This window comes from Apteryx mantelli, chromosome 2, assembly GCF_036417845.1.
Source record: "Apteryx mantelli isolate bAptMan1 chromosome 2, bAptMan1.hap1, whole genome shotgun sequence".
NCBI classification, from domain to species: domain Eukaryota; kingdom Metazoa; phylum Chordata; class Aves; order Apterygiformes; family Apterygidae; genus Apteryx; species Apteryx mantelli.
This window is the reverse complement of record NC_089979.1, coordinates 138,220,934-138,246,725: the sequence shown is the minus strand read 5'-3', so window position 1 is coordinate 138,246,725 and position 25,792 is coordinate 138,220,934. Positions and strand designations below refer to the sequence as shown.

Sequence of the window (25,792 nt, the reverse complement as noted above, 5' to 3'; positions counted from 1 at the left end):
CTCCAGATGGGCAAACACAAATAGTCCAAAAGGGAAAGTTACAAATGCAATTGTTCTTCCCGATTCCTATCAATTAAGGCTTTTCCCTTCCTCCTTCAGAGGGAGCTTATGGCTCACAGAAGATGCCAGATTGATGATGCTGAACCATCATTAATAGGCATTTTGGAAAAGGTTGCATATTTCAACTGGAGAGCAAGTGCCATGAACAAGGTATGAGGTATTGCTTCTCTGCCCTAATTTACAAGGCTGGAAATGAAGAGGTATGTTTGGCCCATGGTTATAATCACTTATATTCTGTCTGTCAAAGTATAATTTAGGGCAAATGCATCCTGGAAATAATGTCTTTTCTTGTTTAAAAAAGGAAAGAGAAAATTTAATTTTGGAAGATAAATATGAAATAGAAACTTTTTTTTCCTTTAATTTTATTAGAGTCTTGAAATTGGAAACATTGCTGCTGCAAACAGTAGCCCAAGAAACTTGGTGGAGCAAGGTTCATTTTAGAGATATGGGAAAAGAAGAAACGAAGAGAATCCTAGATCCGCTAATGACAAATTTCAGTGAGGATAGAGAAGATTGCTATGAAAAATGGTCCAAGAATATTCTTCTTTGGATAGAGGATTGTCATCATCATGATAAAAAGGGACAGTACTAGTTGACCATCTATGTATTTTCCATATTCAAAGATACATTGTTGTGATTAGGAAGGTTTTCCTCAGAAATGTAATTATTATTGGTACAAGAAACCAGTCTCATATATCTTTACAAGCAAAGGAAAAAAACAACAGTAATGACTAAGTTAGGGCATGGTTTTAAAGCAGCCCTTTGCTCTGTAAGAGACAAGTTTCTGCCAATCAGCAGAATCTTGTTTCCAAGCAGGAAAGAGCTCCCACTCCTACTGAGTTCATGCAGAAGGGGATCATCGGCCTAATACAGGTTGTCCTGTGACTTCAGTGCTGACTTTGGACTAGACTGAGGAGGGCTGGGAACTGCTGCCTTTTACATAGGCAAATTCTTGACTTGAGGGGAAGAAGCAACTCTGGGTATCAGTGAGTTCAAAATACCAGGGGAACTAGAGGCTAGGCTCTGTGAAGAGGCAAGTGTCTGCTTTCAGAACTTGGTGGAAGCTTCTTTGAGGCAGTGTCTTACCTTTGAGAAAAAGCAGATAGGGGCTGCCAGCTCCTGCTTCATTGTCAGCTCAGCTGAAGTGCTGCTTCTCATAGAGAAGTGTCGAGGAATGCTCAGACCTTGGCAACCTCAGAACTGGGTTAACCAAAGAAAGTTGCCTTTTTCAAGGGCAATGTTTTGCCACACTGAGAATTCAGAGATATGGTCTCACAGTTTCTATTTTATTGGGATTTCAGAGGAGCTTGGATGTGGGATCTAATTATTCTCACTGTGCAGGATTTTGTCACTGTGCAAGATCTTGTCACTCGCTCATGACCTCCTCACTCCCACTGAGGTCGGGAATCCATTTTAGAGTAGCTGCCTCATGCAGAGTCATGATTTCATTTATGTTTGGGGGAAGGGATCCCCTCTTCTGATGAACTAGTGATGCAGCAAAAGCTGGTAGCTATGGAGACCTGCCAGGAGTGGCAGTGGGTCTTGAGCCATCCCATGGTACTGACTCCTAATGAGTTTACTCAGATATTCTCAATATAGCTGTTTCTTCACCAATGGCAATGTAAAGAAGCTTTAAGTAAAAGGTTGCTGATATAGCATACTGTCCCACATCAACTATTTAACTTATGACCCACAGCTGTTTAGAAGAATTCTTTGCATAGTAACATCACTAGAAAGTCAAAGATACAAATCTAATATCCAGATTAAGCATTTTTGAAAGGAGAAAAGGAACATCATGTTTTTCTATGTTTTGTTGTTTCTCAGCTGTAGAAAAACTAGAAAGTAGACCATTAAGTCCTGCATAGTGAGATCATATACTCAAGCTAAGCTGGCTAAGCTGAAAGATACGTTACAGGCAAAAGTAACAGCTGATCTAATACCAAAATTATTCTTTTGCTGTGAGATCTGGGAAAAAGTGTCACTGATATAACTTGGTGCATGAGCACATTTTTATCACCGAGCACACAAGATTCCCACCCACTCTATTGCCTGACCTAATTCAAGGGTACAGATTTAAGATGCTTAAACGTAGGTCTGTACTGCCATTTTAGCACTTGCTCCTGTTAGACCTTATGTCACATTTGACAGCCTTGTGGAGAAGCATCAAAACCCCCAGATTGTCTAGAATGGCACTCAGCTTCTCTGGAGTCTCCCATATTAGAATTTAGGTAAGGTGCTCTCCTGAAACAACCGGTGAGTTGTTGTAGGGGAAAATTACTGACCCTAGCTGTGGTGACTGAAGGATTTGTCATCTCTGGATACCTTATGGCAGGGTTGGCAGATAAGAACATATCTGGGACACCTCAATCACCTGAGAGCAAAGTGGCTTGGCTAAAACTTCATTGGCTACTTGAGTTAAGCAGTTGGTCTTTGAAGCATGAAGCAGCTGAGGGATGGGCATGCATTGCACTCCATCAGTATGCAACCTTGAGGAGTTGACTTCAAAACTTCTATCTGTACCTGAATGGAGTCCTTCTAAAAAGAGGAGCATTTCCTCATTTGATAGCATAATTTTCCTTGCATAGAAAGCACCCATTTATTATTATTCTGAATGAGCTTTAATTAAAACACAACAAAATAAGAGAGAGCAAATAGTCTCCATTAGAGAGCAAAATTTGTCCTTTGGGGCTAAATTTACTGTTTTTTTTTTTTTAACATGGCACTACCCCCTGTGGACAGCAAAGTTCCTTCACACAAAAGCCTGAAGAAAATCAGAGATTATTAACTGTAACAGAAATAAGCCATGACAACTCTGCATTGCTGTTCGGGTGAGGTTTAGAGTTTACAAATGCTGTTGGCCTTATTTGGCTTGGAAAATCCCTTATTCTACCTATCTATATTTTTATGCATAAGTTTTTCAAAATAAATTTCTCCCATCCCAATACAGGCATATTTCTTTCCTCTTCCATTTGCCTTATGGGTGTGTGCTCTATAACTTGACAGGCTCTGTTCTGCCAAACTTTTTGGCCCTTTTTTTGTCAAAGAAAAGAGGTAGCTGGGATAAAATCAGATAATTAAATTGTGCTAAAGTCCAGTGTCAACTGTAGCTTATGTGACTTCAGTCTAACACAGGGTTTTCACTGTTATAAAGCTCAATTTTGTACCTGTTCATATTTTCATAGACAAAAATGTTACTTGTTGACATCCATGATTTAAAACACCCTTGGCTAATGAACTTTTACTGGCACTTGAAGAAATAAAACTTTTAAAGCAAATATAACCTTTCTGGTGTGAAAGCTGCCTATTATAGTTAATGATCCAAATCCTAAATTCTTTGTGGGCCTTAGTTAAAGCTCCTACTGATCTCAGTGAAGGCTGAATTACTGGCTCATCAGTATTAGTAAAAGCAATCCTAAACACTGTTATAAGAAATCAATACAAACTCCTTGATAAATTCACTATGTGAGCACATAAAGCTGATGGTTTGATGGCTTGGGAAGTGCCAACCTTTTCTGCAAGTGATCCTTGGTGCCACAGCCACTATTATATTTGAGAAGAGGCCTTTTAAGAAGCCAGGTAAACTGGATGCATCCAAAATCATTAAACAACTGTTCCATTAATGACATGGAATTTGTGCTGTGTACAATTGTAGCTGTTTCCATCAGACAGTTCATCTGAGAGAACTGGCCTAATAAGGAGTGCAGAGGTTCTCAACTAATGAGCAAGTCAAGGTTCTGATCTATTAGGTTAGACAGAAACTACCCTGTCTTTGAGACTAAAAATAAGACTGGGGCTTTGGCCTTGTTTTCAAACATTTATTAATCATCAGTGGCTTAATCCTGCAGGACTATTCACCTGAAATCAGTGGAACTATTCACAAGCATAAAGACTGTGCTATTGGGCCACAGCACTACAGTATATCCCCCATGACATCATTAAATCTTCCTCAGCCCCTCAGCCCCTCTTCCTCAACATGCTGGTTCATCATCCAGGGAGGACGAGTTCAGTCTTTATTCCCTTTCACTACCTTAACCTCTCCTTTAAGTCTGCAAGAAATATAGTAATTGGAAGAGTGATTCTTTGTAATCTGGATTCTTGACTAGTTAAGGAGCAAACAGATTTTTTTTTTCACAAAAAGTTCTGTTCTCTGTAAGGCCATGGCTCAACATGCTTCGCTGAAACTTTTCTGCCAGAAATGTCAATATTATTGAGTTTGTCACTTCTCTTTCTGGAAAATATTAATAGAATGCCTACAAAGATTATTATTTTCATAGAAAAGCAAACAAATACAAGGAGAAAAAACTCTAGAAAATATATATTTCAAATTGCAGTCTCCATGTAAATAAAAAAAAGACCTAAAAATATACAAAAAATTGACCCTGTGAAATAGCAACTAACAGAGTTTGGGCACTGTGCTGCAGTAGTGTGATTCTGGTGCTGCTTTGGTCACTGCTGGTTTGTTCTCTGTGTTGTGATTTCATTTCATAATGTCTGAAACCTAAGTCCTAAAAACAATAACTGTTAATGTGTCTGTGCTGAGAGCTAGATTTTTTCTGCTAATAGTGTTTTGAAAGAGACTTGATGGTTTAGAGACTTGATGGTTTATCTTTAACCTCAGGTACTCTAATAGAGTGGTGATTGAGACACTGTATAGTTGGGATATCCTAACCATTAATATTTTAGAGGAAGAGTAGAAAGAAGAAAATGAACTGAAGCTGCACACATAAATGGTGGTTGCTGATAGAGTGGTCATAGACCCACCATAAAAAAGACTCCAAGACTGAAAGCTGAACTAAAGAACAGACAGTGTGGTTAGAAGGTTCAAAAAAAGACATCTTTTATGAATCAGGCCTAGTAGGGTTGTTGTAACATACAGTGTTTGGTAAGTCACATGTAAATGCTTGTCCATTGCTAAACAGTGTCTGAACCTCCACTGATTTCTTAATTACAATGAGCTCTTCAGCTAAGGGAGCACATGAGATATTACAGCTTTTCCATAGGCAGCAGAAGTGTCCAGAATTCATACCAATATGATCTATAATTCTTTTAAAAGCTGTATTTAAACAAAAATGGCAATTTTTTTTCTTATTAATTCTCATGTGTTTGCATGTAGTAGTCCCCTGAATATAGAGTCCTGTGCAAAAAATTACCATTAAACTGCATTACCACCTTGCATTGCCAGCCTTGAGGTGCATTGATCTTCAAGCTTGTGTTGCTATCTTTTGCCCTTAATTTGAGACCTAGTCAATGCTAGAAAAGACTGGCTGGCAGGATGATACAGCCATACATTCCTAATAACAGTATAATTTCTGTCTCCAGAGAGTGCTTTTGCCTGTTGCTTTCATGCTGACAAAATAAGGTATACCAAAAATAAGGTATACCACAAGTGATAATCCACATGTTTTATGAGTGTAGCCATCTAATTAGAGTGTTTGCTAGATAAAAATGTTGTTAAAAAATTAACCTGTAATCAACCTTAAAAGTTTTGAATGTCAGCCTAACTTCAGAGATTTATTTGCTGCTGGCCTAATTTAACATTTACTATCATTAAATATTGTGTTATCTTAGTCTGTTGCAGGTAAGTAGAGTGGTACCAAATATATTCCTAGGATGGCACAAGTTGGAAACTAGCCCACCTTACAGGTATGTACTCATGCCAGATAAAAATAGCTAATATAGTGGCAAAGGGTTAGTTTTATTCTGTATTGCTTGTCTTACATTCTTCTCTGTTCAATGTGTGACAAAAGAAATCTTATTTTGTGACTTCTAAGACCTAAAACAGTGCAAATTCTGTTTTCGCTTAGTCTGTTAAGCAGCTCTGCTTTTACAATGTAAGGCAGCATTACTCCAGCTTGTGCCAATATAGCTGACTTTGTTGCTACTCTATACAAAGTAGTATGTATTTTTCATCTTTTCATCTTTACAAAGGGGTAAGAAACGGTTTGCTATTTCTAGGCCATATAGAGCCTCCTTTCAGAACCTGCTGACTGGTGCTTCTCTGACATCAATGGCAGCTCTGCTAAGGCAAAGTAAATGTCATAAAATGTTTTGTTCTACAGCAGACACTGGCAAATAATTGGCATCTGTTTTCTGTTGTCTAGCTGCCATTCTGTTTTCTGAAACAGAAGCTTCCATTTCTCATCTAATTCCTTGTTGAATTCAGTCTCTTAAGGGACTGAAAAAATTGTTAAGGAAAAAATGTGAAACATCCTGTTGAAAGAAACATAAAAAGTTCCATACCGATTTCTATCCAATTAATTGTTCAGACTAGTTTGGATTTCTTAAAATAATCCAAATAAAAACTCAAGAAATGTTTTGTCTTGACAACAGATAAATTCTTCAGCTGAACTGTATAATTCTTTCTGTCTTCCTCTGAAGATGCTTGATAAAGTTGGAATGTGCTTATTTTTGTCATGAGCTTTAGTATTTTACCAAAACACAACCTAAGATCTGTGTGTACAGTAGGTAGATTTTTCAGTTGTATCCAATTAGCATTAAATGAAAGTTCACATAATAAATTTGCTTACAGAATATAAAATACTTTTTGGAAATACACAGCTGTATTCAACTCCTTATTACTAATGCTTTAAAGCAGATAAAATACCACTCTCACTTCAGGAATTCTTTTGGCTAAGCATAAGACATTAATACTCATTAACATGCTTTCAAATGTATTGCCAGAGTGGTAATAAAATCAACACCTTCTAATTTTTATATTGAAACTCTGCCAAAGTGCATTCGGTCTTGTCACTACATAGCAGTGTGCATGATACTTAAGATATCAACATAAACACTGAATAAAAACATAATTTCTTTATTAAGTGAAGATATGTTGCAATCTTATCATAAACTGATATTATTCAACTACATAAGCAAAATGCATGGTAAGGACTAAGAGGAAGGCAATAGGATAAGAGATGAGATCAGCTTTTATTTTCATGCTTAAATGTTTTCATAGTTTGTCACTGTTAGATACCAAATAACATCCAGAAAGCTTATTCCACTTTTTATGCTTACTGCTTGCCATTTAGATGAAGTCTCAAATAGTCGTTTAAGTTTATGGGCAATATTTTCCTAAGCAATGCATAATCAGATACATTTTCTGCATTATTTCAGATCAGACCAACATATGTACATTAACAATGGAATCTGCTCACAGCATACTTAATTTCAGTAAAATTCAAATTCTACAGCCTTATAAAATGAGTTGCAAATTTCATCACTGCTGTGAAATGAAAAAGATATAGTTTTAGATAGTGTGAACCTCTGCATATTTGTAAGCAGTATCACTAAGCCATTAGAAGATAAAAAAAAAAAATGACTGTAGACTTTTGCTTCCAGATCCCTGAACGTGCAAGATTATTTATCTAAGATAAACTAGAATTTGTTGTGGGATCGTTGTCTTTGCATGTATAGTGCATGTGAGACATCCTACTTTATGGCTATTCAGTGGCCTGTATAAATTATCAGATTCTTCAGTCTAGTCCCTAGTAGATTTAGATCCTTAATCACTGCAGGTCTTTATTAGACAGTTTACTGCAATATTACAGTTGTGACTGAGGACTCATTGGCTGATGAAATGCAGAAGAAAAGCACAGTTACTCTCCGAGTCAGAAATCCTTGGTGCTAGCAGTATAATGTGAAGAAGTTTTGCTTTGTAGAGCCCTTAACTGTACCAGTTATATAGGAAAATGCCAATAATTTCACTCAGAGAGCTGTGAATCCATATAAGTGAAATAATATGATCTCACTGAAGTAATTTTCTCTCTCTCAAACCTTGCTGCTTTGTTTTTGATAAAGAATAGTTGGCTGATACTTCATTTTAGATATACAGTTAGTTACCCAGCATCCTGAGGTTTGTTCTTATTCTACATCATTCCCAGTCTCTATTTATAATTATAGTGTATGCTACTCACCTCTTTTATTCTATTTTGCTTCTTCGTCCTTTAAAACTTGCATTACCAAATCATTATGCTCTGTCTCAAGTATATTCTTGGTCAAATATTCCCTAAAATGCTTTCAGCTCTTCTAATACTGGAACACAAAATGCATAGTTTAGAACTAATTTGATATATTAAGAAATTTTCCTGTGTATGTTTCATTATTCTAGTTCAATATTGAGAAGAACAAAGAAGAACAAGAACAAAAACTGTATTATGAAGGAAGAACAGGTATTTCTTCTATTTTTAAAAATATTTTAGTGATATCCTTATAGTATGCCTTGTCATTTCTGTTTGACACCTGAAGAAGAGGTTGGTGCCCAAAGGTTTTCTATTTTGTTTTCAACCTTACCATCTGATGTAATAAAAGCAAGGTCTAAATGACCTTTTATAGCAGTTTTGAACTGTTTTATCAAAGCACAAACATATTGTTACCATTCTCTCCATCCCAGAAAGAGCTGCAATCAAGCATCATTAAAAAGCTTTCCCCGTAGCAGAATCTTATTCTGTGTAAACAGTCTGGTCAACTGAAGTTTGCATATTTTTCTATGAAGTGCAAAACATGCAGGAAAACTGTTTCTATTCTGTGACTCAATAACTGTTAAACTGCAGTATGCACTTGATGAAGTGTACTGGCATAGCTTAATTCTAATTCAGTGAAAAGGCAGAAGCTGGGGTAGTTAGGACTTCTTCAGTTTATTGAAGGAGAACTGTCTTTAATTATAAATTTTGAGGTGTCATCACCTCTTTATACTTTGTAAACAGTTTTAGCAAAATTATTTTTGCAATGCAGAACCTAAAACTGCTCAAAAAAATTCTGTTAGAATATTATCCTGATGTATACTGCAGTTTATCTGGAATTCACTTTTTCCCACTGAAAATATAATAGCCCCACATGTCAGTCTATAAAAGAAATGAATTATTTTAACTCCCCTAAAACTTCTCTCTTTGAATCAGTTCAATAAAACTATTCTTTATCATGGTACATTATTTGAGAAGTTGCAGTTTATCCCTCCACCTTCAGTCTTTTCAGGATGGAGTCCATGCCATCTGAAGCTCCCATAAGGCTTATAGTCTTATTTCTGACGGAGTTGTAGGCTTGTTCAAGGGAGTCATGTGAATATGACAGTTGTAATTGGGTAAGGTTCTAGCGCATTAGAACAAGTTCATCAAGATCCTGAATTAGGATTTCCACAAGTGTGCAGCTATGAGAAAACGTGTCTTTAATGTTGAAATAATTCCAGGCAAAGCATTTTTGGTGATTTTGACCAATCTGGAAAAAATCAATTTTAGAAATTTATTACTATTTTGTTTTAGATTAGAATATCAGAAGGAGATGGTTGCCATTTCCATGTCAAAAATCTCACAGGTTTTGAAATTTGAACATTTCCTCACAGTTTTCAAGAAGGACAGGTATTGAAAAGATAGCATTTTCTCAGCAGCAGAGCTGAATGAATTTTAAGACAATATTCTGGAAAAATACCTTTTGTACAGAATAAAACTGTTCTGTGGAGGAAGTGATGATTTAATCTGAAGTTTCAGTGAAAACATGTTTTTCTGCCAACTGTCTTGCCTCACCTTCAGAATCTTAAGCTGGCCAGCTGCAAGCTGCTTGTGTGTCCAGGAATTTTTAAATTCATTTTTATCTTTTCCAAAATTGATATTTTTCCAATTTCTTTTCCATGGAGCTAAAAAGGATTCAATATATTCTGTACTTTTACTCCCCCAAATTAAAGTGAACTGTTCAATATTTGAGGTTTATCCACTGTAACCTGCATTTTGGTTGTTTTGACATATTATCTGACTTATTATTATTTCCTCCTGCCATCTGAAATGGATGAGTGAAGATGAAACTTCATTTCTGTCCCCAGGTAAATTCCTTCCTTTTCTGATATCTGTCTTGTAGATCAGAGTTCCAATATGGCCATTCTTTTGAAAGGGAAGCACTGAATACACAGCTCATTTATCAAGGCAAAAGTGTTTAACTATGACCTTAAGCACATGCTGCTGCTTGTTAGTTTAACTGAAGCTACACAAACATGATAAAAGGTAACTGACCTTTATTCTGTGCTCTGGGTATCTGTTTGATGATGATCTCACTTTGTCCAGAGGTTTAACAAGTGTTTACTTTTTAACTAACTCTCTGATTACATGATTTTCTTTTCCCTGACTCTCTTCCTTCATCATATGATACAGCTTTTTCTTAAGTCTCTGACATTTCAAGTGAGGGTCACTGTATTTATGCAGTGCCAAGAAGTAGGAACAGTGTCTTATGTGTTGAGTGTGCTCTTCACCATTGTTCTGCAAATTAGTCAACATGAAACCAAATAGTGATAATGTGTTGTTATGATTAAGGTTAATAAGCTACTGATTATCTCCAAAGACTACAGTTGCAGACACGTTATTTAAATGGATTGCTTTGTTGAACTAATTGATAAAAGATACAAATTTCCCTTTGCTGTGTTAAAAGATGTAAATTTGTAGAGGGATAGGGGAATATTACACAACAAAAGCAGTTTAATCTCTCCAGTACATTACAGATTTGTGTTATGGTCAGTATACTACACTATAACTCCAGGAGATATTGTCTGGCAACAAAAAGACGCTCCTCTGAGGCTAAGCCATCCTAAAAAAAAAACAGTCTTAAGCAAACTATTGTTACCTTCCTGATGCATACAATGAATTTAGCAAACCATGGAATTCAGTTAAGCCTGTTTTCTAAACTTTACCAACTCCCAAGATCACTAGTTGCATATAATCTGGTCTTTCCTAGAATGATCTAAATGTGAATTCAGTAGCTAGAGTCAACTGTTTTTCAGTAAAACTATTGAAGGCAGGGCATTTTATAGTTTTCACACTGTAGAACATTAATCAAAACTATTGGCTCGACATGATTTTATTTCCATTTTAGTTAACCTGATATTAAGAATGTACCTTTCCCCGCTTCCAGTGTAGGTTTCTGGCCATTTCTGAAACCCTGAAGTTAATGATGATTTCTGCAGGCTTCACAACCATTTAAAGGGCTCATTCAATTTCATATTCTCTATGCAACCACTTAAGGACTAGTTAAAAAATAAATAAATAAATAAAACATAAAACAAACCAAGAAAAGCCCCAGTTACTCAATAGAGATGGCCTTCTCAAAAATCACATATAGAAAAGAGACGTTGCTCTAGTTTTCCCAGGTCAAAATGTATTTTCCATCAGTGAATTTTTAGGCATGTTTTAAAAGGTGAGAATGATAGAATTTGAGGTCAAGAAAACCCAGAATTTGGTAAAAACAAACAAACAAACAAACAAAAAACCCAGAAACATAATTCTAGCAGAATCCTTGGCAAACTACCAGCTTGGAAAAAAGTCTTCCTAAGTTTTTTTGCTCAAGATTACCAAAAGTTTTTAAGAGAACAATCTAAGAAAATATATATAAATATATATTTAGGCCATACATAAATCTCAGATCAAAGATTATGGATAGAATTTTAAAAAAAAGCTATTTTATTGTCCCAGTAGGAGTTTTACAGCTCATTGCAGACCATTTAACAATTTTGAGAATACAAACCAGAATGCCCTTTTCTTCTCTAGATCTATAAGAAAGTAATTTTCTTTGAAAATCACAGTCAAATCTGGATTTCTTCTAAAGACTAAGCCTTATGCCGTGTTTTTCACTGGCCCCAGAAAATAGCATGAGAACTTGGAAAATCTTTCTCCGACTTTCTCGCCCAGGGTTCTGAGTGCTACCAGCTGGGTCACTACTGACAGGCTGGTACACTTTACACTTTATCATGCTGGTTGATATGCACATACCCCAAAGAAGAGTAGCAGAACACTGGGTTAAGAAAGGGCACTTGCTCTGCCAAAAGGTGCAATGTGCAAAAGTGCTTAGATAATCTATAAGAACCCAGAAATATACAGTTCATACGCACGTATATAAGTCAGTAACCTTTGGGCACTTAATCTTCAGGGATCACAGGAGACAGTGGGAGAAAGGATTAAGTTCAGTGATAATGAAGTTTAAGTGATGATGAAGACTAAATGCAACCTAGTGTATCCCTGCGAAAGAAAAGCTTGCAGGGGCCTTTGTTACATTAACTCTGTAGCGTAACTTGAAGCACCACATGAAAAAAAAGGTAAGTTAAATCTACTTCCTCTCTTGTGTTTGTTTTGAGAAGTCCTTCTTGTTTCTGCTCACATTTTTGTTATAAAACATATACCTAATTTACCAAGTTCTTAAGTTTGGATGAGTCATTTTCAATCGTCTCTTGCTCACCTTGTCCTTCAGTAACCAGCTCCACATGGCATAAATATGAGGTCGTTCGAAAAAATGGCAAAAAAGAGAGCCTGATACTTCACTGACAAACTGTGAGAAATCCTGAAGCATAAAAGAAAAAGCAGGTCGCATGCCTGTTTCACAGGGGTGTTTGAGGGAGAAATAATAAGGTAGTTGGTTCTCTCCTTGTGCAGTTTTACAGATGTGGTGAAATTTTTTTTTTACTGAGTGAAACTGAAATAAAATACCTCACTATTAGTAGCTGAAACAAAGTTAAAATGCAAGAGATGATTGTTGCAAATATTCAATTTTACGTGCTTAAGATGAGCACTTGAAAAAATTGTTTGTAATATCAAAAGAACATGTGTCTCAGCATGTCTCTTCTACTTAGGCAATTTCCTACGTCTGTATATATACCTACCTATATAGGACAATGAGTCCAACAAACTACCATTATCAGTGAAATAATTACCATTACTGTCACAATCAAGAAATATCCTTTTTAAAATATCAATCCAAACTTCACAGGAGGAAATTAGGGCTATAAAATGCATGTGCCCACAAGAACTGTGTACTGGATATACATAAGCTGCATTTTTACTTGCAGTAGTTTTAAAAAGGTAGCCTGTTATAATTTCACTAGCTAGATTAGGAGTCAAATCAGGTCTTAAAATATATCAGACAGATATAAGCAAGCAATCTATCTCTTTCATTAAGATAATTCTCTCTGTCATTTCCTCAGAAAAAAAGAATTTCATAGAACAAATGTGAAGAGTTGTTAAAAAACTTCATATGAAAAGGGTAAAGGAGAGAAAGGTTCTGGCTCTTGTCATTTAGAAAATTCAACATAACCAGATTGTTTAAAAAGAATCAAGAACAGTGGTATTACAAGAACTGTGCTAAGGTTAAAGAAGATAGTTACTCTGTGTGCCTGTCTTATGCTGCTGTTACAAGTGGAATATTCTGTCATTTTGGAGAAGTCATGTATGGTCTCTGTATGTACAATCCATCAAGGGCTATTAAATATAAAGGCCTGAACTCTATATTAGGAATTTATATAAATTGCTGGGGTCTGGAAAAATAATTTGAAGAAGCATCATTATATGCCTGCCAAGTTTTCATACTTTTTCTAACAGGCATGCACTATTAGGCATTGTCACAGTTGGGATATTGGGCAACCTGGAGCTCTCTGTGGTCTTGATTAACTACAGCCTGTTCTTAGGATTTATCTTGTCACAGGCCTCATGCAGCACAAACAGGAGTTAGAGACCCTGAGGCACCATTTTTGTCTGCAATGGCAGATTTTGAGTGTAGTTGTGGTGGGAATAGAAGGGCTTCCTTCCCTGCTGACCCTGGTTCTGTAAAGAGCGGTAAGAAAATGGAAGAAGATGAGCCTATTGCCTAGGCACACTGGCGATATAAACTTCCCCTCAAGTATTTCAGAGTTGCTCCCTGGAACAAAAGGGGAGCAGGGAAAAGATATCTCTTGGGAGTCGTAATTCATGTCCCAGTCTGCCTATTGAATAGGGGCAGCTATATGCTGCTCCTTGGAAGATTCATAGATTTTAAGGTCATTTATGATTGTCTTGCCAGCTTGCATGACACAAGCCATAGAACTTCATCCTTTCAGTGTTGCCTTCCAGCATATTAGGATTATATATTATCCCAAGTATATATGTATTTAATGATTCCTCAGTAATAAAATAAATAAAAAATTAATGGCCATAAACACAGCAACTTGTCTAGTGCTACTAAAGAGCAGAGAGTGCAGTGCTGCCTGTCAAGCTTTAAGTCACATGAGTGGAAAAATAAATATATATAAGTACTATGAATACTCCTGATAGGCTTTCTTTTTGTAAATTAAAGGAGATGAAGGGAAACAGAGCAGCTTCTCCTATTAACTTGCTATTTGGGGAAACTGTACCCACTCTCCCATCTGTGCTGGCAGTGCCCTTTACTGAGTTACTGCCACAGATGTAAGCAAAGGGGCACAGAGAAGAAGCAGAAGTGGCAGTATTATCACTGTAGAAGATGAATGTAGTGGCACTTCTAATTTATTTAGTATTCAGGATTTCAACTTTAATTAGGATTCTTTTGTCACATCATTCATCAAATGCACTTGAAAGAAATGGAAATTAACACCAAAGTTTCTGTTGCCTCAGGCATGCTTTTAATACTTCTACTCGTTTTGGTTTATTGTTGTTCAGTTCAGTGGAATAGTTTACTTGCAATACTTCACTTAGCTGTAACTGAATTTCAAAAAGGGTAGCATGAATACATGCTCTTTAAAAGTGTTGCTTTGTGAAGGCCCTGTAGCTCCTAACACCTCTTTTATTGAAAAAAAAAAACTTTTTCTTTTTTTTTTCCTGACAACTGACTTGTGTGTTGTATAGTGTACCACTTACACCCTAAGAAGTCATTACAGAGCTAGCTAGCAGAGGAAGGCTTTGTGACTATTGAAATGCTAGTAAGTCATGGGCTGTCTATTGCTTATAAATTACACTTGTGTATAGAGAAAAGAACATAACATATTTGCTGAAATCACTTCTGTTTAAGATGAAGCTCAATTTTTCTACAATAATACTGTTTGCATAGGGAAAAGTTCCTACATTAATTATCACTCCAACTCAATGCCTGCCATTGTAAAACTTACATTGTTCTGGCATAACAGCAGCTGTGTTGATAAATGGTTCTCCTTATATCCAGAGCTTCCAGCTCATATAGCAGAGGTCCAATCAGACATTTGAGTTAAAAGGATGTGAGCCAGTATTACAGTCTGAGGCTATGCACCATGCCAGCAATACCAGTAACTGACAAAAACTATTAGTTGGACTCATGACTTCAAAACTCATGATTAGTTTAAAATCAAAAGGTTTATTTAGCAAGCAGTTTCTGGGCAGTCTGTGATTAATGAATTCTGTTTTGCAGTGGTTATGGAGATGAACTGCAGAGCCTAAACAAGTGCAAGTTCTGACCATAAGGTTTCCTGTGATTTTGGAATTTGCTTCCAGTATGGATTCTCTGGATGTGTAGTTTTATGTAGCTTTGCTACATAAATCCTTTATAGGATCGTTCTCTCTTTTCCTAGTTGCTGATTTTCAAAAAATCAGTTGGGAAGTTCATAGAAACTTTGCTCTTTTGGAGCCATCTTCTCATATGCAGCTGAAAGCTAAATGAAAGAAGAAGAAGTAAAACCGCTTTTACATATCCACCCCCACATACTGTTGTTTTCATAAGAAATGATGCTAAAAATCAATGGTAATACATTTGAGATATTTAGAACTTGCATTCCTACTGCAAAACCTTTTGAATAGATCTAGAATATGTCTCCAGCTTTCCATCTGCATTACAGGAGCTGGAAATTACACTTTAAAAAGACAGAAATTCTCTTAGAAAACATATGATGCTTAGGTGCATATGGAAAAGTAAGAACCATCCCAAGCCTACTCTGAAAGTTAAGGAGATGGCAATATTGTATGGGGGCTTTCACTCTACCCAGGTTTGGATGCCTCCATTAGGAAACCAGGATCTCTTCAAGAAGTTTTGAGTGATTCTCTGAAGGGTGATTTGAAGCACCTGAGCTGAGTTGAGCCCCTTCACAAAGGCTTAAGTTAGATGAGTTGCCAAGCTCACTCAGCCCCTTTGCAGTGTGGGTATCTCCTGTCACTAACAGATTATTCAAGCAAGGGCTCCACCTTGCTCCTGTTCAGTCACTGCTGCACTGGGAATGCACACTGCCCATCCTTTGAAATAAGGGATATGCTTCGGCCTACAAAGTCCTACTTTTTTGGGGGGAGCCATAAAATACTAAATAAATAGCTGAGATAACTAGAATTACCTATAAGTTGGTCTAGCTCCTGTTGGAATTAGCTAAACATTTCAACTAACATAGGAAGACCAAACTCCTCATAAGTTTGTGAATACTCCTGAAGAAGCAGGACATTTTTTTACACCATCATTCAAATACGGGTACCTAAAGTGTTTCAGGTCCCTATCTTTACACTGACTGACTGACTTCTGCAGTGCATCAGCTCTGGAGTATAATACAGTGTTTGTAAGAACTCAAGAATATATGTTTTAAATATAATGCAGGTAAAAAATACTACACATTTTTCAAAGTTTGAGTAACCTCATCTATTATAAAGGATTCTTTTGTGTAACTGGTACGCTGAAACACAAACATATTGGTGAAATTATTATGGAAATCATTTTAGCCTTATGGAAAAAACCTAGCAGCAGAAACTGCAGTGGTGGCTAAAAGATCTCTGTTATATTAGGACATCATGAACACAGATTTTTGTGGGTGCCTAAAGCCAGTTCTGAGTATAAATAAATTGTAGCTCTGAGAATATTATCTGTGCCTTGTACTTCAGAGCTGTCAGTCAGTATTTTTGATCATTAGCCATCTGTGATTATTTTAATTTTTGCCAGCAGGAGAAGGAACTCTTTTCCACCAGGGAGCTCTGTTATTACAATATAATTTATATGTAAAGAGCTCATTTCATTAGAGGGGAAAAAAACTTTTTACGTAGGTTTTTTTTAAGTTTAAAAGAAAGTTGTAGCATTAAAATATTTTACATTCATCTTTTTGTATGGTATCTTACCATGGTCCACATTAAAGTACTTAGCATCTTACTGGATGGGTTAGCTATGGTCCTGTGTCTTTAGCCCTATTCTTTCAACATCCAGTAAGGAAGAACTTCTGGAAACTGAGTCAGTCACAGATCTGAAATATCTAATTAGAGAAATTAATATTTTTCAGTTCCACTTGAAATTACTGCATTTTAGTCCCTGACTATGTCTTTACCACATGCTAGTTAAAATCCTTACAGGGTCACTTTAGGTTTATCTCTGGTCAGTCTGTTGAAAGAATGACTTTACAATGACCTTGTTTTTACTATGAATTTTTCATGAATTGGTAAAATGAAAATGTTGCCTCTCTTGATTTACTGAACTAAAACTATGCCCAGTGTTATAGTATAAAGATGTAGTTTTACTGGCATTATAAATGCTGACATTATAAACTGAGTGAGTTAAAGTGGTTCATAAGAATATTAACATCAAATAAATTAGTTTATAAAATTTATTTAGCTTTTTTTTTTCCAAATAATCCCTGTTCATCAACAGTGCCAGCATCTGTTGTCACTGTTTTCAGCCTGACTTGCAGGCATTTGATACTTCTTAAAAATTGGAAGTATTTAGGTGAACTTAAAATTTGCATCAGTGTGGCATCGGTTGCTTTCTACACACTATACCTGTGTCTAATATCCTCAAAAAGCATTGGAATTTTGTGTACACCAAGAATAATAGCTCTTTTGCATTTATATGTGGAGACACAAATTTTCTGTTTCAAGCACTATAACTGTAGTACAGATAATGTCCATATTTTTGGTCTTTTGCAGCTCTTCAGGAAGCCAGTTTTAAAAACAATGAAAACTGACTACTGCAGTTCAGTTGTCCTTTCTATAACTAAGGTTTGAAGCTATAATAACATTAAGTTCTTGAAGTAACTAGCTCTATTTATTTGATGTCTGAATTTGAATCATTTCAATGTTCTAACATATCAGGCCAGATGAATAGTCACTGTCAGTTCTACACATACTTCAGCATTAACAGAGCATTTCAATTTTACCTTATCTGATCATCTGGTCTTATGATATACATATATGTTACACGTAACACAGCAGTGCTTCTAGCATTTTTAATCGATCAATTCATCATCATGAATATATAAACCACCTTTTTCTTAATAAGTAGCCCAAAAATGACAAGGTGTAATGAAGATAATGATCTATTAACTTCTCCAAAGGTGTGATGAGTTTTGGATAAAATAACTTTTGAAAATTGTAACAGCATAGAGTTTGTATAATAAATAATGTAACAGAAAAATCAATACAATGAGGAAAATTTTAGTAAGCAGTGTAGGAATTAGTTATAAAAAGCTCTCTCATTAGAAAAACCAACACTTTGAGAGGACATACAGTTGTTCTCCATAACTACATTATAAGGCAAACAGTAAGAAGGTGATTCATTTACATAGAAGGAAAATTTAATGGAATAATCAGTTGCTTGTGATAGCAATTATAATTGGACTCAGTATTCAAATTTTGCATTCCAGGTAGTTTGAGCTGGCCATATATATCACCTTAATATTGTATCTTCTGATTCTTCACAAGGAGATCCATAAGCAAGAGAAGTAATGAAAAATGTTTTCTGTTCCCTTTTTCCCTCTCAGTCACTTATTTGGTGTATAATTAGGGATGCACTTGTTAGCATTTTCAATGATAGGCAATACAAGGTTCTCCTTTTCACAAACCGGTAGTAACTTTTGCTGTTAATGCAGCTCCACAAGAGTAAATATGTAAGGAAAAACAGTTGTCTTGAGACCCTGATGACCACATTATAAATGATGGAGTGGGGATGCAAAGAGGATGGTTACCTCAAATTATCTCTTTACTAGCTCCATGAATTAAAAGTTCTCTCAGAGCTCCATCTCTGAATTTGTTTTGTTCAGAAGGAGTCAACTCCATTATGTGAGCCACAGCATGGTAAACAGGGACAACTGCGAGATTCACGTCAGAAGTGTGTTTGTGATTAAGGAAGAAACTAATGTAGACACACCTGCACCTCCCATGAAATCTCTGCTTCTCTATCATATTTGCTGAAATTGGCCAGCAGGTCTATTGGTTGTAGGGAAGGGAATAGGACATTCACACATACATCATGAATATATAACCCACCTTTTTCTTAATAAATAGCACCAAAATGACAGCTAAAAGGTGTAATGAAGGTAATGGTCTATTTACTTCTCCAAATGTATGATGAGTTTTAGATAAAATAACTTTTGAAAATTGTTACAGCATGTAATTAGTATAATAAATAATGTAACAGAAAAATCAACCATTACAAGGTTTTCTACATTTTCCACAAAACTGAGTTCATAAACAACTCTGGTTCTGTTAAACAAAAACAAAAATATCCTTGGGACAAGCTGGAAGTAATTCACTTTTTACCTCTTTATTGCCAAATTTGATTTGATTTGATTGAATCTATATTTATCCTCATGTGGCTCCTGGAGCACTCACTAACTTTCATAATTCCAGTCTATCAGGGCACATCTGCAAGTAAAAAAATCACTTTTATCAGCAGGTATTCAGCAAATGGCAGGTGGCAAATAAAGCACTTAGTGAATTGTTTTAATTGCATTTCTCTCCTGTCTCCCAGAACTTGAGAAAGTTTCGAAAATGGGAGAGTAGCAGGATGGATTCATGTGCAGCTTGCGTTTCCTTCCAACCCTGCTTGCTTTCAGAAAAGACTTGCTGATATAATTTCACTGCCTTTCATGTGTGGCTGATCTTCAAACGAGTACAACAGAGGGTATATTGCAGCGCAGTGGAGATGTACATCATGACAAATAGGAAAGCAAAGAGCTAATTTTGCTGCACCTACTCAAGAACATAGAGAAAGAAGTTTTTAACCTGAATCAGTTAACATGCGGTGCAGAATAGAATCCTTTTCTCTAGAGAATTAAATAGAAATGAAGGCTGTCAGGTTAATCTCTAGTTACATTTTCTGCCGTTGGATCATTTCATTGAATTACTTAGGTAACTTCAAGCATAGCCCTTTGAAGTGAATACAGTGCTATGCAAAATCATTAACTGGAAAGCTCAGATTGCCAGTGTTCAGCTCAAAAACTTTTTTTTACTATTTTACACATTGTTCTTACTATCTTTCCATACTTTCATGCAACAGAGAGAGCACAGAAGATAATGGGTGCCCTATATTAATGAGTATTTGAGGTTTGGATGGAGATTCTTGGGCAGAGCTCCGTGAATGAACCTGCAGAAAGTCTTTACATATAGTCCTTGTTTATGGCTGGGGCAATTAAAAAAAACCTTAATTTCCAGATAATCATGTTCATTTTCTTTATTTTCAAAGTCTTTTGATTGGATCTCTAGATCTGGTAAATTTGGCCTATGAAATATCAACTTTATGTATGGGAATATGTAAAGGAATTTTTTGGTGTATAGCTGTGGCAAGAAGCTTTATACTTTAATCTTTTACTGCTGAAGAAGCTCCTTGGAGCTATGAACAGTTAGTATAGTCTGCAGATGTGAGCAGGCTGAGGATCAAGGGCTAGTAATTATAGTCCATTCTTGTCTGAGGTTCCAATCACCTTACCTGCAAAATGAGGTGAAATCCTTGCTGCTAAGGAGCCTAGGTGAAGCCTTAGGCAGTAAGATTAATTGTGATAAAGGATGATTAAAGGAAAACTAGGGACAGTAAATAAAAATGTGAAACCAGAACTTGACTTCACCTTGTTGTTCAGAATTCACATGGAACCAGTGTCTGAGGGCTGTTTCATTTTTGAGACTACTCATTGTCCAACGTTGCACAGCACGAATTTCTGCAACACGCAGCTGGCTTTAGATGGCATTTGGGAGAGCTCAAAGTGCCATCTGCAAAATGCATTGTCCTGTATTAAACAGAAAATTGATTTGAGAATGTTCTTTTTTCTAAAAATCAGGAGTGAACCAAAACTTTGGGAGTATGTCAACACTTCAGGGTAGTTGCCTCAATGTGGAGATTCTTCTATGAAGAACGAGAGCCATTCGACTCTTTTACATTTCTCCCCACCCCCGTCCTGGCTTTGCAACTCTTCTCCCTGTCACACTCTATATTGAACATGCAGCCATGTTCACAGCAGCCATACTATGTTTTCTAAGTTTTTTGTCAGAGGCAAATATCACATTTGAGTTTTTCTGTATTGATGTTAATATTTTATGCAATTGTCTGAGAACTGTTACATTCGTTAGACTTTATAATGAAATGGAAATGCTTAGAAAAAGTTTCTCTACAACTTTGCTTGTCCACTCAATGTGCATTTGCCTCATACACCTGTGTTAACTGTCAGGTACCTAGGAAGGACCTGGAACTCCTTAGCTAGCAGAGATGCCACAAGAGACAATTTCTTTAAGAAGCTTGTAGGAGTTAAGAGAACTCTCAGTTTCTGAGACAGGTGGATGGTGTGTGAAGAGATGAGGAGTAACATTTTTCTTTCTATTTCCAATTAAAAGTATAATTCACTAAAGGTGGTGAGGTGCTCCTCACCTAGTTCAAGTGCTAACCTAGGACTCAGAAGACAGGGGTTCAATATTCTGCTCTGCTACAGACTCCTTGAGCAAGTAACCTGGTGTTTCATTTCTCTGTCTCTGAAAAAAGCATCTGTTCACTAATATTCTATGGATTTTATTCAGGTAATATGTAAATATTAATGCTTTTAAGAGGATTACAATTAAGAGATATATTTATATATAAAAGACTTTCTCAAGATGTTTTTATAGTTCAGTTCCTTTATATTCAGAGACTGTAGTCTATATTCAAGTCTGTATTTAACTATTATAACAAGAATTTTGCTTAACTAAGGATGAAAAGATTCATCATTACTCTGAAACTAAACAAGATACTTTTATTCCAACTTTATGGTAAAGTAGGAAGTTTAGTTCCAGGGCCAGTAGCAAGCAAATATATTATTTAGAAAGGAAACTAAATACAGCCTGCTGGGCATTCATTTGACTGAAAGAGTTCTTTGTATTTACAGTCTAGAGAAAATATTTTCCATGTAAGACATTTGGTAAATACTTTAAAGAGTACAACATTCCTGTTCCCTGAAGGCAGGCACCAGAGTGATTACTCAAAGGAAAACTGAAACAATCAATAATAAGATAAAATGGGGAAAATTTCTGCCATTGTAGTTCAAGAGGAGACATGGTCACCTTCAAAAGATGCTTAAGAACGTTGGGGAGCTGAATCACCTTCAGGAGTCACCCTGGGACATTCAGTTCCCTAATTTGTGTATCAGAATTTGTTATCTAAAGTTAGGTAGTATGAGTCAGTCCATTGTCCCCCTGCTTTATGCTACCATTTTTTTTTGAAAATTTTATCCAGTGCGCAATAATTCCATTAGCCGTTATTCTCCTTTAGCTTGGGAAATTTGTATATTCTCCTCCTCCAAGTTTGTTACTGACAGTTTCACTGATGAGTCATTGTGAAAGCAAATCAAAGAGATGTACTTTGAAATGCTTAGGGTACTCAAGAGCAGGAGAATTATATGCATTTTATGGCATTGTAGGATTTTTAAAAGGCTTTTAAATTGTTTTTTAATACTGTCTTTTTTATTATCCTAATGAGCAAAAGCAAAAGTCAAAAAATCCACAAACCCCCCAAACTCTTTTCTGCATTCCCTCTTTCCATATCTCCTCAGCAAGACTACAATTTTCTGGAGTCAATTTTCTTAATAGAGTCCTCCCTGTCTATGTTGGACAAATGTCATGTCCCCTGGCTCTCTCCATCTTGTAATGAAAATAGACCTATTGCCAGCTACACCTTGCTGATTGCTTCCTACCTGCTGCTAAGGATAATTTGGCAGTGTAAATGAAGACTTCAGCAGTTGCTGAAGGGAAAAAAAAGGTACAAGAAGGGAGTGTTGCTCAGCATTTACATAAAACGGCCAATAAAGAAGCGGTTCTGATTAGTAGAAAATGTGTAAACTGTATAAAAGATCTTTAACTTTTCACAATCCTAATTATACCAGACATCATAAATAAGTGTTTCAACTTGAAAAATGAATCACATATGTTTGCATCTCTTCATTTATTCAATCCCATAGCAAGAATTCCCATGCCAAGAATCTGTGTGCACTTGTTTCCTTTTTTTTTGTTTTTTGTTTTGGCAAATGCTTATTATTAGTTGTAGCATTTATTGTTTGAAAGTAAGCACAGTTGTTACTGTGCAGAATATTGTGGTCATTCAGAATGCTGGTGTTAGTATGTGCTAATTGTCCCTGCATACGCTTCCACATAACCTCTTTTCTCATGAAAGAACAAAGGAGACTATGGCATTATAGTGAGGAGGTGAATTGGGATGGGGACCTGATATACAAGCAGTTCCAGACAGCCAGGCTGGCTGCTGTGTATGTCTTCAGATCTGCGTGGTTTGCCCCATCTCGACTATGGAACAGGTCATACTGCCTCATGTTTGTCCCATGCTATGGGAACGATCTGACACATGTGTAGGGAGCAAAGACATTTATCATTTTTTCCCATTCACTGTGTGTAGGGAAAGGAAAGCATATTATTTCTAGCTATTGAAGTACTGCTGTTGTATTTTACCTCCATTTTCATGGCACTGCCTGGAATTTAATTGGGAGACACTGGAAGTAGAGGTGAAAACAGTCAAATCTACTAAGAGAATGCATTGCCCTTGTGCTGAAGACTAAGCTGACAAATGCTAGACGAGACAAGTGCATTTTCTAGACTAGCAATTCAGATATGTTTGGATAATTATCTAACCTTTTATCTGCGTGCTGCATGTAAAAGTTTCACCTCTGTTTCTGTAAGGAGAGAAACAAAGGAACTACATCAAAAATCAGTGTATTTTATATATCCTATTGCTAATTCCCTTTCTTACTCCCATGGACTAGCATTCTCTCCATACGTACACGCACACACATCTGTTTCCTTTTGTCTGGTCTGAGTAATGTTTGAAGCGTCTGCTGATGGTAGTTTAAAATACTCTCTGCAGTTTGACAGCTAGTATTTCATCTTGATCTTCTCTAATTATCCTTCCAAACTTGCGTCTCTTTCTTTTCACACTTCTTACCATCCTCCTCAACAAACTGTTTAGACTTTGTAAAATTCTGGTCTTGCTTCCTACTAATATTGCTCTTTAACATGCCTAGGCACTCTCTCTCAGTCAATTGCTTTAGCTCTTTTCACCCCTAAAGACTTAATAATGTAATTTGTAAGGCTTTTTCTGAGTCTCAGAAAAAGCTTTACATATACTACAGACCAGAGTGGGAACCTTTGATTCACCTGAGTGCTTGGACAGCAACAGCTCACCAATATGTGACCAATGGATCCACATTTTGGTCTGGAGCTCCTAAAGCTTTCAAACACACCAGTGCAGTCTGCAATAAGGGAAACGAAGCAAGTGGTTTTGGTTATAACCACTGAAGGTGCTGAACAACTTCCTGAGGACCTGAAAGGCCTCAGCCTACTTTGGAATTGATAGACTTGCTCTGTTTTCAGGCTTAAACACATTCAGCTAATTAGACTGAAAATATGACCCTGAGCCCCATGCTTTATTTACGCTACAGCAAACCATGCTGTGTTTGCTGTGTTTTCCAATTTACTCTTGACTTTTCTACACATTAGAATTCATCAAAGGTTACTGAAGGATTTTGTTTTACCAAAATAAGGGAAAATTTTACATTTGTTTTTCAGTGTTTGCGGAGTTCTGCAAGGGGAACAAAGCAGTTTAATTTGTTCCATTTCTCTTCCAGTGAGCAGTGCCTCAGAAGGAATTCACTTCCAAAGCAGAGCTGTCGGCGGCATCACCACTGCCACGAGTGGTGGACTGCTTTATGATTCTATTTGAGATTCTGTCAAGATCCCCATGGACCAGAAGTCTTGAAGTGTTATTTCAGTGCATTGGATATCATTTCTGTACAGCTCTAAACTCAGTTCTGGGTAGTGCTGGACTCCAGCAGAGAGGGATTGTGCTCCGGTTCAAAACCGTCTTTCCTAGTAACAGGATCATTGTTTTTCTGCTGATGGTGGAATGAAACTGGCCCCAAACATTAAAAGTATCAGTTGTTTTTCTCCTGGACTTACAGCAGTTTTTATCTGTCTCTTGATGATGATATTAGGTGATATAATAATAATAATAATAATGAAACCAAGTCAGTGACTTTGGTCTGTGTTGTGAGAAAAAAGACAGCAGCTGTCACTGCTGTTAGGAATAATTTATACATTGTCTGATTTACCCTTCTGGGGTTATGAATGCTGACAAGTTAACGTCAGGGCAAAGGTAGATCAGTCTGTCAGGTTTCTATTTTCTGCTTCTTGCTCTTCCACAAAGTGCTACTGTGATTGATTGACTTGATTTTAAAGAGTTCAGTTACATCACGGTGACACAGTCTTCAATATGAATTAAAAGAGTAAAATTGTTTGTTTAACTTGTTTTCATGTTGACAGGATCTTTGCACTCCAGGTAATCACTTTGGTTTTTTTTCAGCTTTGCTCTTCAGCCACCCAAATGTGGAATGTCACTCAGCCTTGTCATATGTTTTTCTTGGTGTCCTCTCTCAGTCTCTACCACACTCTTCAGTGATCCAGCAAATGTGGATACCCGTTTGCCAGTGAGTTGCTCTGGTTATGCTGCTCTGCTAAGTCTGCCATTTTGGCTTTCTCTTTCAATGCTGCTGTTAAGGGAATTTGTTAGTGGACATCAACTTCACTCTGTAAGAGTTCAGCTAAGTCTTTGCAAGATAAGTTAGCACAAGTACGATCATTTAATTAAATTACTATAGACAGTCGAAATGAAAATTACACATCTGAACTGTGACCCACAGTTTAATTTTAACTCAGTTCCTAACTTTTTGAGGGAATTAGGAAGTGATAATCCCATTAGATGTCTCACTGCACTTGAACTCTTTCAGAAAATGAGATTTAAATGTTTGCAG

The 25,792-nt window shown here is 36.5% G+C and overlaps 2 long non-coding RNA genes across 3 annotated transcripts in view; both read left to right on the top strand.

The window, feature by feature from the left end:
* Window positions 1-25,792, top strand: part of LOC106483419 (uncharacterized) — a 179,562-nt gene that overhangs the window by 137,383 nt on the left and 16,387 nt on the right. The gene's annotated exons all lie outside the window — the stretch shown is intronic.
* Window positions 23-24,966, top strand: LOC106483418 (uncharacterized). Of its 2 annotated transcripts, XR_001292385.2 has the most exons (6): window positions 23-210; window positions 5,629-5,703; window positions 8,171-8,231; window positions 9,907-10,049; window positions 11,962-12,127; window positions 24,611-24,966. It is a non-coding gene; the product is annotated as an uncharacterized lncRNA (long non-coding RNA). The 2 variants fall into 2 exon arrangements; XR_001292386.1 differs by lacking the exon at window positions 11,962-12,127.